Source organism: Crocodylus porosus, unplaced genomic scaffold, assembly GCF_001723895.1.
Source record: "Crocodylus porosus isolate Cpor-Errol unplaced genomic scaffold, CroPor_comp1, whole genome shotgun sequence".
Classification (NCBI taxonomy): Eukaryota; Metazoa; Chordata; order Crocodylia; family Crocodylidae; genus Crocodylus; species Crocodylus porosus.
In genome coordinates, this window is record NW_017728906.1 from 126,928,185 (window position 1) to 126,938,257 (window position 10,073).

The following is a 10,073-nucleotide window of genomic DNA, read 5'->3' on the forward strand; positions in this document are numbered from 1 at the left end:
TGCTTCAGCTAGGGAGAAGAGGGGCGGGGCCAGCCCTGCTGTCTGGAGCAGACAGCACAGCCCAGTCCAGGGCTACAAAACACTGGGATGCTGGGGGACTCTGATTTAACTTGAATCAGGAAAGGGTCTGGGACCGAAGTTTCATAAACCAGTTTGACCCAAATCAGTTAAGTCTGATACTACATTCAACCAGGTTTATTGTAAACCAGTTTCAGCCATTTTGCAACTGGTTTATGTGCACTGAACTTATCTTCTCTTACAAGTTTAAACCAGTTTCTGATTAGTTAAACCAGTTTGTGTATAATTTCTGTTCCTAGCCCAGAGGCCCAGGCAGTAGCAGGAGCAGGAACTCCAGCTGCTGCTGCTGCCACGTTTCACTCACTGACACAAGGTCCTGGGCCACTGCAACTTGGGCTGAAGCCAGAAAGTGCAGGTGGAGTGGGTGATGGGAGGGTGAAGTGCCCACCACTCCATTCTGGTCTGCTATATTTCCCTTAGGCAGTGACCAGAGCTGGTTATCCTCTTGCCCACCCATTATTCTACTGATTCTGGGGATTTGGTGCACACTGGCTCTTAGAAAGGCAGCCACCATTGAGTACAATACAGTCAAATGCTTGACCTAATTAAACATATTTTGGTGGTGCACCTACTTTTGATTCAGATGATTAAAGTTGCCTGCAGTAAGCCAGCTTTTGGAAAAAGCAAAGTCTGTGGAGCTCTTTTCAGAAAAATAAACAATGCAAGGTCTTTTTCTCTGGAAAGTCAGGACTCTCCCCAGAGGGCTAGTGGCAGAGTCCAAGCAAACAAACTGAAAATTCTTGTAATCATATTCAGAACAGAAAAAACAGCTCTGCTCACTGACAGGGAGATAGCTGTTTCTTGTCTCAAGCAATAAAGTGATTATGCCAGAGCACCCCAGTTGGTTGCTGATGTTTTCCAAAAGTGTCAAAAGTTTCTTGATACCAAAGTACATGCTAGGCAGCAAGCCTGAAGTCTTCATAATGAAAAAGAGAGAGAGAGAGAGAAATGCAGTGAAGTGTGTGTGTCATATTCTATCCAAATAGCAGGTATGTGACAATCCATATACAAAAACAGAATCACTTAATTCAGAATATCCTTGCCTTACATGCCAGCAATGTTTCATCTTGCACAGGGGTATAACTGGAGTTTCAGAGGAACTCTTCACTTTTCAGACCAAGAGGAACATGATCAATGAAGTGGTCAAGAGAGAGATTTTCATGCAGTTATGCAAAGAATACCAAGAAACTACTGTTTTCCCTTCTTCATGCCTATTTACTCACTCATTTGCAGTTTTATATAGTGTAATATAAAGTATTTGTTAATCCAGTGAAATATGGTGTTATATCACAGTATCATCTTTGCAGGCAGTTCCTTCTTATTATAAGATGTTAGACATCATAAACTCCAAGGCATATTTTCATTTTAGAAGAATAAAATGAATCATTCCCTTTTGCTGGTTCATGCTTTGTTGGGCAACACACTGACATAACCTAACCCTATTTTAAAAACACATACACAAAATGTAGCATAAAAAGGAGCCTAGAGGTGGGCTTGAAATGATTATAAGTATGGGAAGGCTTTTTGCGAAGACAGATTGAAAATGCTAGGACTTTAGAGATGGTAACAGATGTATATAAAATGCATGGTATGGTTAAGTGTGATCACACTGGGTGATCTTAATTAAATCCAATAAACTTGAAAGTTAAGGCATTGAAAACTAGTAACTATTATCTTTTTTTTCCTCCACAGGACATAATCAATCCATGAAAGGAATTCTTTTAAGACACCACTGTGGCCACATCTTATTAGGATTCAACAGTGGATTGAACATTTATATGGATGAAGATAGCTTCATCAATGTAAAACAGGATAAAGAATATGAGCAACAAGTCTCTCCTTCCCATTAAAAAAGTCCAAAGTTACATCTGTCCAGTCTTAATAAAACCAGGGCAAATCCCTATGAGGGCCTTTTTTCTCAATATAGATTACGTTAGCAGAATATTGTAAATTACTGTTTTAAAGCAACTACATTAAATTACATTGTCTATAATTTAACTTGAATAATAAACAGTGAACAAACATATCAGTGTAAGGGCCTTGTTACACATTAATTTTAGGTAGCTCCTGGAGCTCTTAACCCCTGGATTGTCCACACATTAACATGTGAGGCTACAGGTTTCCCTTGCCAACCATGGTATTGCCAGCCACAGCTTTGAGTATCCACGGTTAATATTCTGTATACCATTTTGGCTACCAGGGTATACAATTTTGAGCAATCATGGTTTTCCATGGTTGTGCATGAGTCCACCAGCCCCCTGGGCCCTGCTTGTGCCTCTTCTTTCCCCCCTTCCACAGCCCCTGCTCCCCCAGCTGGAGGTGGCCCCCAGCTCTGCCGGAGGTGCGCACGGTGACGGGGAGCTGCCCTACCTATGGTGGCAGGGAATAGCAGGCCCGCTCGCCTCTGTTCCCTGCTCCCGTGCTTCCCTCCCCCATGACCCGGTGTAGTAGGGAGCAGAGAAACTCTGCAGGGATCTCCTCAACCGCCCAGCGACATGCGGGCCCAGCAACATGCCTCCTGTGCTTGCCATTGGTTTGAGGGGTGCAGCCCCATGCTGCTATCTTCAGTGCAGCCCCAGGTGCAGCAGGTGCTTTGCCAAGCCAATGTGAGGTGAGCAGCCATGGGTGAGGAGATCCCTGCATGGCTTCTCTGCTCCCTCCCACGCTGGGTCAAGGGGGAGGGAAACAGAACAGCAGGGAACAGCAGAGCATTCACAGTGTATAGAGCCCTGGCTGGGCCAGGTCATGGGACAATCAGAGCCTGGCGGCTGATCCAGGGGTGTGGTCGGGTGGCTGCCACTGCTGCTGAGCTCGGATTGTCCCATGATCCAGCATGGCCAGGGCCCCACCTGCAGGCTGCTAACCGGTCAATCGTGCACCACCAGAGGTGGGTACAAAACACCCACACCTTGCCCTTCAGACAGGTGGGGGTGGGGTAGTGACATGGTGTGCTGTGCGGGGCCAGCCGGTACATCCTTCCCCTTCCCTTCCCCCTCCCGTTTGCCTTTCCCTTTCCCCTCTCACTCCCCTTCCCCTGGGCAAGAGGCAAATGCACCAAGGGGAGATGCTGCCACTATGCCCTGGACATACTCCATCCCTACCTGCTGGTGCATACCCCCTGTAACCTGTCTAAGTATCCCTAGTGGTATGCCTATGGCCAGTTCACCACCCCGTGTATTAGAGGTAAGTAAAAATGATTTTTATACACTATACTGTACAGTAGTCAAATCCCTAACCCCATTTTTCCTATACACTTTTAGTTTTACCAACCCCGGTTTTGCCAACCATGGGAACTTTCCAGAACCTAACCCCTGTGGTTGGTGAGGGAAACCTGTAGTTTTAAAAGTCACACCACTCCATGGCAGGGTCATTTCTGATCTGTGTTACCCAGCTTGTATTCTATTAATGTGTGGTCACTCCCCACAGATGAGCCACTCAAGTTGCAAACCTCTTGCATCCCATGAGTCAGTGTTCCCTCCTCTATGCCAGTATTTTGTGTGAACAAACTTTCCACCCCTTGAACTCTACTGCCCAGGGACCAGTTCTAGCACCAAGCCGACTCTCCCTCCCACCTCTGGAGGTGAGACCTTTCCACCCCTAGGGGTGCAACCCAGTGCAAACAACCTGCAGAGCACATGCCAGCTAGCCAGGTCAAAGGGCAGAGATGGGTTTAGGAGTGGGGTCTAGGTGGGGTTGGGAATAAAGTAAGGGGCCAGATTCCATCCCCATGAGCTGGTGCTTTTGTCCCAGGACAGGGGCAGTAGCTCTCCCAAAAGCACCTTTCCTTACAACTCCCAGCTCCCAGCCACCCTGGGAAACAAGACCAGCACTCCCACACCTCAATCTCAATACCAATCCAATTTATTAAAATATAAGACCTTCTTGAATTTACTTCCTCTTCATTTCTTTTTTAAATCCCTCCCACCACCTTTTTTTTTTTTCCTACTTTTTATTTTATCCTCTAACGGCTGACTACTTATATTTCAGCCCCTGGTCTAGCGAGCACTTATTGAAGTAAGGCCATTTTAAATGAAATTAGGGGAACCCACACACAAAGTTGCACTGGTTTACATCAAGCTTGTAGTTAAAGTACTGTAGTTCACAGTTGTGTATTTCTCTCCTAACAGGATTGTTGAATTGATGGGTTCTTAGAGTTTAGTTGAAATGCTGGGCTGTGGTATTGTTTTATAACCATTTTTGCAGTTGGTATGTTCACAGTTGTGAATGTTTGTATACATGGTATTATGACAGGCTTATTGCCACATGGGCAGCTGTGACACCCCCTAGTGGCCTTACCGCTCTTGCCTGGCTCAAACTCTAATGCCACTCTCCCTAGATTACTCCCCTGCCATGCCTCACTCTTAAATATTATATATTGATTCAGGGAGACTGCCAACAGGCCTTAGACTGAGCCCTAAGACCAGTAAGTTCCCAGTGGGCCTCTCCTGAGACTCTTCTAGCTTTAATCCAGCCCTCATGCTTGGTAGCTGCTTCTCAGCCTGACTAGGCTCCTGTAGGGCACTAAGAGCCTTAAGGGCAAATTGCACGGCTTCTTTACCTTCCCTATACTGCGCCCTGAGCCTCATGGGTGCTCTCTCACTGATGTAACTATTTATACACTTGGGCATCCTTGGGCCACCATGGGCTCTTGGACCCCTGGTCCCTTATTTGGTTTCCCCCTGCACTCTTGGCCCCCTGGTACTACCTGCAGCCCCTCCTCTGGGCTCTTGGATCCCCAGTCCTATATGCAGCCCCTCCTCTGGACTCTTGGACCTTTTAGTCCACTGTGGTCCACTCTGGGATTCTTGGACTTTCTGATCCAGGTCTGAGCTGTTTCAGCTAGGCAGAGACAGTCAGAAAGCCCACAGCTGAACTGATTCAGTCTTTTCAGGTTAGTCTAAGTTGCACAGATTGAACCAATTAACAAATGGAGAGACATTGACTTCTGAATCAGGATATGCAGCCGCATGCCTGCAGTGGCTCAAGCCAGAAATCAGGGAGCACTAGAGCACACCTGCCAGCCGCTGCCAAAGGGAAGTGGAGAACACCGTCCAAAAGGCTCTCACCCCTCCCTGCTGGAGCAGAGGGGGTGTAATCAAGCACCAGCTTAGGGCTAGTCTTCTGGAAGTTGGGGGTTTATATACTCTCCCTGGCCCCCATAGGACACCAGCCAGGGTATGTTGGGGGGACGGAGAGGAGGAGGACAGCTGCTTCCAGAGTGAGGAATGTGGGTGGGGAAAGAGGTCTCATTCACTCACACACTCATACTGTCCTCCTCTCACTAGGGCCTCTTGCACTCCACCCTCTCTCACAGGGTCTCTTGCCCACTACACGATACTATGCCCCCTTCACTCTGCCCTACTCCCTTGAGTGGCCCTGCAGGCCATCAGGCTTATCCAAGTCATGCCTTGGGTGATGACATGCAGTCTTTTGGGCCTCTCCTGTGACCCTCACCTGGGCAGTGGCCAGCTGATTCACCAAATGGAAGGCTAACTCGACCCTAACCCCTCACCGGGTTTCTCACACCCTACAACTCAATCTCATGGGCGTTGGCCCATGTGCTGGCCTTCTGGCCGTCCCACAGCCCTACTCAGCACACCCCTTAGGGCTGCCCTTCAGGCTGACCCTCAGCCCTACTCAACCCCTGTCAGGGCCTTCTGGTCTTTCACCCCTGTAGGTTCAGATGGCTGCAGCTGTGCGTGGCCCCACTCCTTTTCTGGCGTCTTACACCTCCTGGGGCTCAGGTGGTTGTAGCTGTGCCTGGCCCCCTTACCCACAGTGTTGTGCTGGCTAGGGTTTTTAAGGTGCCTTGACCCTCCTTTCACTGGGGAGGTGAGCAGTTCTGATATTTGAGTGGGGCTCCCACACCACCGGCAATCCCACCATGCCTTCATTCCCTGGCAGGGTGCAGATTTAGGTCATGCCCAGGCCCAGGAGCCTCCAAGCCATCCCCCTAGCTCCTGCTCTTACCGCCAGGATATTCCACATCACAAGGGAGCTGCTCCCTTGGCTGCAAGCAGCTAGCTGCTGTCTCTGCCTGGCTGACCTTTGTTTGAAAATGGACACCTTAATCATGCACCTGCTGGATGCCTGCTCTAGCCCTTAAAGTGGCAGGCACCAAAGGTACACTGCTACAGTGAGCATGCATTGAACACAGCAATTGCAATCTCCAGCAGTCAACAAAGAACAACCACAAACCTTCACCTAAGCTAAGATACAGGCCAGTAAAACACAGTGACAGCACACACAGCTTAATCTAACTTAAAATGGAATGTAATAAACCAAAAATACAAGAGAAGGTCTTGCATAAGTCTTACATAATTCTGAGGGCAGAGTGTCTCCTCATAACCAGGTATTCAAAAAGGCTTTGCTTAGGTGTTCCCACCTTTTACAGGTTCTGCTTTATAAAGTAAATGTAGTTCAATGCATTCTTTGGTCAAGTTGTCTGCAACTCTCAATCTGGGACCCTCTCCTGTTCCCTTAGCTCCATCTCCAGCACATACATGTGATGATCGTGCCAGGTCTTTGCCAACACCTCCCATGTCTCAGTCTGGTCCTGTAGGGCTTGGCTCTGTGCTCACAGCTGGTAGGGGACCAGCCCGGTTCCCCAGCCTCATCCCCCCGCTCCCAATGGCCTGCAGGAGCTGAAGAGAATCATATCCCCTTCCTATCTCCATCCCCCTCCCCTTATCAACTGCTTATTTTAGACTCTGCCAGAGGTGGGAAGGGGTAGAGTCTTCTTCTTAAGAAGGGTCCTATTTTGTCCCTTCCTCCAAAAAGTCTCTGGATAGGAAAAGGCAGGCAGAGGTTGTTAGGTCGATGTGATATCTTTTATTAAACCAACTAAATAGTTGGAAAAAAGTTCTTTGCAAGCTTTCAGGCACAAATACCCTCCTTTAGGCAATGGAAGACTCTGCTGATGTTATGAGTTCTCCAAGGTAGAAAAAAAGCTAGAAGTGTGACAAAAGCCTGTGAAGATGCAAATGAGGGGAAGTTTCAAAAAACAAAGGAATAGGAAAACATATTTTGCTAGGTAGGTTGGTCAATAATTGAGAAACAATTAAAGTTGTTAGCTCCATACTGCAATCTTGATGGCTCTTGGATTAACATTTTAACAAGGTGCTCTTTACCTTTGCTGTGCAGGCAGCAGTTTGACATACAGTTGTTAAAGAACTGACCAGGACTGGCAGGCGGGAAATAACCCACCTCCCTGCTCCCTTCATCATACTGGGGTTTGCATCTGGCCATGCCCTGCACATTCTCTGGCTAGAAAGCAGAGGAGCTGGGCCACCCCTGCTCTCTGGAGCAGACAGCCCAGCCCAGCCCAGGACTTAAAAGCATGCTAGGATGCTGGGGGATTCTGATTTAACTTGAACCAGGAAGGGGTCTGGGACAGAAGTTCTGTAAACCAGGTTGACCCAAATCAGTTAAGTCTCATACTGCATTCAACCAGGTTTATCTTAAATCAGTTTTGGCCACTTTGAAACTGATTTATGCACACTGAACTTATGTTCTCTTACAGGTTTAAACCAGTTTCTGATCATTTAAACTAGTTTATGTGCATCTTTTGTCCGTAGCCTTCTAGACTCTAGGACCCCTGACTTGGCCCACCCTTAGTCCGAGGGCTCCTGGGTTGCCAGTTCTCTAACTAGGCCTTGGGCCTGCCCCAGCAGGGCTCAAGGCTAACCTACCAGTGTAAATTAAATACAAGAAACATATCGACCTCTGGCAGACACCACAATCCTTCTAGAGGTTTAAAAAACAAAAGCCACTCACATCTTTCTCAGTCTAAGGACTTGCCTCTGTTCCCAGGCCTGCAGCATTGTTCAGCTAAAATCCAGGTCCTTTCAGGAGCCCTGCAGCTAGAAGCTCCTCACTTCTTGGTTGCTGCCTATCTGCTTTAATACATATTTTTAGTTTGTCTTTAATATGTGTTGTGATTTTGGTCACATCTTTGAAAACACAAGGGTAGCCATACTTGAGGAGACACTTGGTGTAGTCTTGGGCACCCAGCAGATCCTTGGATGACACTAATTAATTATAGCTAATTTCTACTCCTTTTAGCAGGAGAGAGGTTCTTTAAGAGTATAATTTGGTTAATTGGTCATGTCAATTAGCTGTCTGAGCACTTCCTGCAACAGACTACCTGTAATAGCGTGGTGACTCTTAAAACATCCTGAGTACTGCCAGGCATGCCTTCTCCTTGCCATGAAAGTTTCATCTTTGAGGAAAGTGGAAAAATTCTCTTGTACTTTGGTCCTTTCTTTCTTTGCTCATGCACTGAAGTGTTTTTGAAGGGAAAGAAAGCTACCAACGAAATGTATTGTGAAAATAGGCTCTGGAATTTGACACCCCAAAACACTCTTCTGCATGTTGTGCCAAAAATATAAAAAAAACCCAGAACGCTACAGAGAAACAGCATAGATTAAGGCATTCCCCATCTCCCTTTGTAACTGTAAATAGATTATAATCACTTACTCTACACAGGCAATGATCAAACTGAAAATGACTACATTGTTGTTTCCTCAAATTAGTTGAAATTACCATGATAATTCGTAAAATGAGCTTTCATCATCTCCCTAGGATTTCATATACTACAATGTTGCTTGAATAATGTATTACAAATCTTTTTTTCTTGAAACTACAGTATATCATGTGCTACTTTTACTTAGATTAAAATGGGCTGTTACTTTAGAAAAGATTTATGATCTATTCTAGAAAATATGGATTCCAGGATGTTCCTCACTCCAAGCTTTTCTTCTAATTATTCAGTTCTATATGGTCACTGAAGATAGTGGCATTGATATATGGGGCTAAATCAAAACATAATTGGTGGTGGTGGGAAATAGCGGAAAGCAATGAAGTCATGCTTCAGGGCATTTAAGGCAATGGACCTATGAAATTTATTTTGGCTGAGGATCTATGCCCTTGTAGTATGCAGTACACGTTTTATATTAAGATGTAACTGTATGTTAAAAAAACCATAGCATTAAATCATGACTAATGCAGTGTTAAATGTAAGTGGCATATGTTTCTAAATTATAACCTTTTGTCCTATTTTCTTGTTTTAACTTTAATGGATTGTTAACTTTTGCAGTTCTGAACCAATATTCTCAAAACTTGGAAATTTTTGTTCATCTAATTACCTAAAAACTCAAGCCAAATATGCCATGTTGTTATTGCTGTTCATAAAACATTTATTTTATATTATAATACTATATATTAGTCAAAATGTAATATTTCACATATATGACCTTGAAAAAATGCTAGCTAAAAACAGCTTTTAACATTATGTGGAGCACTGCAGTAGGCATGTAATGATCTACACATTTGAAAAAATGCTCTATGATGTTTTGATTTGAATCTAACATCCTTAATCTGTGCAAGACTTTCAAATAGAGTATGCATTTAGTTTAAGATTCTCAAAGGAGACTGAGGGAATTAGACAGCCAGCTCTTACTGAATTTTGGAGTTCTTTTTGGCTCTTTTGAGAAATCCAGCTAAATTTTTCTCCTGGTTTAAAATGGTGTATCTCTGTTGAAGTTATTGAGCTGCACCAAGTTATGCTCAGTGTACACTATGCAATATATATGGCATTATTTGGCAATATAAAAAAAATGAAGGCCAGTGTTCAAAAGCATCCGTTTAAAATTAGGCATTTCCATTTAGTTTTAGATCTTTATAAAGCCCATAACTTTAGGTGTTTGGATACTGACCCTTACAGAAAGGGAATTTTGGGCATCTACACTGAAGAGCCGCAATTCTCTTAATTAATCAAAGATTGAGGGTTTAGGCCTCTCTGAGAATCCCAGTTTTAAATGGTGGATGTTAGGAGCCCTCCCATTAAGTATTGGCCTACAACCTGGCCCTGCTTAATGCTATGTAATGAATTAATCAGGCCACACAAAATAAAAAGGGGTAATAATTTTATATTTATATATATATATAAAAAAGCCCTGGGCGCGACACAACACACGCCCTCATCTGAATAAAGG